This window comes from Morone saxatilis, unplaced genomic scaffold (assembly GCF_004916995.1).
Source record: "Morone saxatilis isolate NCDOM2014 unplaced genomic scaffold, NCSU_SB_2.0 Contig16, whole genome shotgun sequence".
NCBI lineage: Eukaryota > Metazoa > Chordata > Actinopteri > Moronidae > Morone > Morone saxatilis.
Genome location: NW_023339718.1, coordinates 10,768,883 through 10,773,568, shown reverse-complemented (window position 1 = coordinate 10,773,568; position 4,686 = coordinate 10,768,883).

Sequence of the window (4,686 nt, the reverse complement as noted above, 5' to 3'; positions counted from 1 at the left end):
CAGTGTTGACACATGGCCAGTGTCAGTGCAACACAGTTAAGTAGCATGTTTTTGCTGTGGTTTTCTGTCCCAGTTGCAATATATTTTATATAATAAAATATATTGCAACTGTATCAGAATCAGTTGAATCAATTGCTGCTACTATTTGTGTTATCTGTCGTTTGGATTCTTACTGTTTTTTCTTGATTCTTACTGTTTTTTTTTCTATTGTACATAGTGTTTATATTATATATTTTCCTACTCTTACTGTTTTTTATACTGTTTTTTCTCTATCCACTTTGTTGCTGTAACATTGGAATTTCCCCATTGTGGAACAAATAAAGGAGTATCTTATCTAATCTTATCTTATCAGAAACTTTATTGATCCCCTAATGGATATTTGTTTGTTACAGACACATGTTAAAGAATAGAAATAATACTTCACTACAATAGTGAAACTACAAACTACACTACAATATTTTAGATATTACATTTATTGCCAGGTATGTTTTTACACATACAAGGAATTTATCTTGGTGCAATGGTGCTTAAAATATGCAATCACACAAAAATATACAAGTCATACAAAAATCACACAAGAATAAAGTATTACTATTTTAAAAATATAAATAAATAAAGATAAAAAAGATAAGAAAAGATAGGTTGACACAGTATATCCTCGATTTTTCCACGTTCATTTTACCTTCTGCACATTAATGAGAATATAAAAGTATGCTCACACACACACACACATGCTTAAGTTTAAATGCCCCACTGGTTACCAATTTGTCCCAATTATGGATGTGAATATTATCCGCTGACAAGCTGCACAATGATGATTCATTATCAGCTTTGGTAGCTAATGTACTTGGCATGCTCACATAATTTGACTTTAATTGTCTGTCATCCCTCTTTCTCTTTGTTTCCATTTCTTTATCTCTCCATTTCGTAGCTCTCTCTTCTCTGTTTCGTTCAAATAAATAACACTGAGGAAGTTGAGAAGGCCACCGTTTTGTTTAAATGCTCTTCCTTTTCTTACTATTCCCTTTCACTCCCGATCGTCTTTCTGACTTTAAGTGTCTCTCTGTGAGAAAAAAATAAGAGAAGTGAAAGTTATCTATGTCACATTTTCTTAAAGATATTGATAAAGGGGATTGTGGGACAAGAAGAAGATAAAAATCCCTGCTCTCTATGTATACATACACAAAAACACTTCTTCAGTTTACCAGCAGAGTGCAGTAACCTTCAGCATATAAACTCTGTGCTGCTCTGGTGTCCTCTGGTTGGCAGAGATTAAAAATCAAAGGTTGTGATAATTTTTCTGATGCTTAATTTGTTGAAAAATATATTGGAATTGATGTTTTGTCTTCATCAAATTCAGATCTTAAGTTGTTACAGAAGAGAATCAACTCTTGATAAAATGTAATATCTGAATGAGTGCGAGAATGAAAGCAAACAAATGTCTCCATACAGTGTCTCAAAACATGTCAGTATATCAGTTATAAACAGTGCTCTCGTGCATTGATAATAAGCCTTTAACAAAACTGGAGCTAAGTCAAACACCCTATATGTAAACATGCGCTTTAAGCCACTTTCATCAGTCGTATCAAAACCAGACGAGGAAGTCCAGCACATATTTTCAGGGAAAGCTTAACTTTAAGAGCATTATAAGTGGAGAGTGAAATAAAAAAATACTTTTCACTCTCAACCTCATCCAAATCACAATTATCTGTCCTCCCCTGGGACAAAATAAATCTGTCTGTAGGCTTAAATTCAAAATCAGCTTCAGGACTCCAAAGCCAATAATAATCGAATCCAAATAATACAGCCTTCAAATACAAAATCAGGCAGATTTATTCTTGAAAGACTAACTTTTTGGGCCGTCACCCAACATTTATGGCGTGTTAATATTCAGTCTTTTTTAGCAACTCCAATACAGACATACAACTGCAGAAGTTTTCCCCCCAGTTAATACTGAATTGTTGATGATATTCAGTCAATGTTTTTAACCTTGAGGTAGTGTTAAATCCATGCATAACTGTAATGAATGGCTCTACTTTATGGTAATAGGCCTATAAATTGAATTTCACTCATTTCAGCTGCCAGCATGCCTAAAGAATGAGAGTCACAGGAGCAACCGTGACATTTTGGACAAAATCTAAACATCAAAGTTGCAGGAAAAATGTATTTAGCGTGAACTGATCGTGAAGCGAAATGCGTCTGTTGTCCTCATGACTGCCATTCATTCTGCATTAGACGCAGTGGATGTAATTCTGCAGATGTTTGTCTGGCATTAAACGCAGCTTTCATTAACACACAGGCCGTCTGAATATCACATGAAAAAAAAACAGGGAATTACACTTTAAACGGAAAATGATCTAATTTCTCACACGGCTGACAGAAATTGTAAAGTAAATATCAGCTGTTGCCAGGTGATACTGCCACTTTCTAAGCAGTTTACGCTTGTAGTGCAGTGTAATGATCGCACAGCAGCTGGCGGCTAATTGATTAGGACTTGCCTACAAACGACACACATTTGGAAACGTGCAAAGATTTTCACAGCATAACAGCACAAAGTGAGACGCTGTGATTGGTTGAAAGCTGAGTTTCTTCAGGGTCTCCACAGTGATGATGGTGAGGTTGATCAGGCCGTTATACATCACCTTGACAGCCATCCCTCAGAGGCGAGACACATGACTGCTCTGTGTATGTGCGTGTTAATGAGTGTGTGGACCTTACACTGTAAATCTATCAGCAGAGTCACAAACATAAATACAAATGGACAAGCAGGAGAGGAGTATGAGTGATGTGATGTGACTGTCTCTCTGTCAGACTCTGCTGAGGAAAAAGTGACAGCAGCTTTTCTTCCTAACACACTGGGTCACTCGGGTATAACCTATAACCGGCTTCATCTCCATTTTCTATTTCCTCATGATTGTCAACTCTCTTCCCACCCTTCTTCCTCCTTCTCCTCTTCTCCCCTCTGCTCATTAAAGTCCTCGTAATCTCAAAATCAAAATATTGAGATATTAAAAGTCATTAGACAAACGAAAGCTTCTCATTCACTGAAATAAAAACTTGTTGGCAGCTGTGTATAGCAAGCTAATTAGGATAATGTTAGCTTCGTGAGTTGCTTGAAAATGCAGTCTCCTGCTCACTTTTTGATGTTTCAAACTAACTTGTTTGTTGCTGAATATAAGAATCATTATGTTTTTGTTATCTACAGAGGGTCCTCTTCTACAAAGGCAGCCATGTTTAACCGCCATGTTTCTACAGTAGCCTAGAAAGGACAAACCAAACACTGGCTCTAGGTAGGGCCTTTTTATGTTTTTCACGAGTTTGAAGGCCAGTTTAGTTTCTGATACTCGCAATCTACTACTTCATCGCTAGAGGCCACTGAATCCTACACACTGGTCCTTTCAAGGGGAACTCCATCGATTGTTCACATCAGTTTGGTTGCTTAGCTTACATACTTGTTAGTATTTTCAGCCACCCTACCAGCATAGTTCTAGGGATGGTTGGTCTGTCGGCCACTTTGGTCCAGACTGAAATATCTGAACAACTACTGGACTGATTGAGATTAAATTTTCCACAGACATTCATGGTCCCCAGAAGATGGACTGTGACAGTGTGACTTTGGCAATCACATATAGTTCCACTAACAGGTTAATTGAAACCAGTTTTAAATTTTCCACAGACATTCATGGTCCTCAGATGATAAATCCCAGTTACTACAATCTAGAATTGGGTCAAAACGTCCCTTTGTCCACTACGTTTGTTTGTGACCAAATACCTGCAAATGGACCATCAGCTGCAGCTAAAGTTTGTTTTTAGTGCCAATTAGCAACTGTTAGCATGCTGACACACTAAACTGCACTGTTGTGTCTAAGCTAGCATGGCAGTAGACTCAATAGTCTTTTTATGTAACAGAGAAAAGGCTTTAAGGATAAATGTGTTTGATTATCACAAAGCTACCTCAGGTTTTCAATCCAAAAACTTTCCTCACACCTTCTACTCTTTCTCCTGTTCTCTCCTGCTTTGAACCCCTCACCCCTTCCTCTGAAGCCTGAGCACATCACATGAGTGGGGGATGTATTAAATCTGAAATCTTTCCACTTCAGTGGGATTCAGGAAATTGTCTACCCCGCGGGGAGTAAATGCAGATGGAGGGATGGATAGATGGAAGCAGGGAGAGATTGATGGAGGAGTAAAATGGTTGGAAGGAGAGATGGGAGGGTTAGATTGCGAGAGGGAAGGTATTTGGAAGATGGATGGATTGGTGGTGAGCATCAGAGAGTCAGAGTGATGGGAGAGAGGGATGGAAAAAGGAGGAGAGAGTCGGAGGTGTGGGAGAGGAGATGGCTGAGCTGTCTGTTTGAAGATAAATCAGAGAGGCAGTGTAGTGAGGAGGTCTATATCCATAAACACACACGCAAACAGATGTGTGTGTGTGTGTGTGTGCACTCACGCTTGAACTCACACACACATGCAAACACACACAAACACAAATACACTCACTTACTCAGCCCGCGCATACTCTGCCCCACGGCGAGGTGGTAAAAGGCCACGGCTGATTGGATGCTGCAGGCTGATTTTGCCCTGAGAGGCAGAGCAGTGCATGTTGGGATGTTTGGATACAAATGCAGTCATCCATGAAGGCATGAGGTAGGTCACCCCTCTTCTCTCTGTCTCTCTCATCCTTCCTTT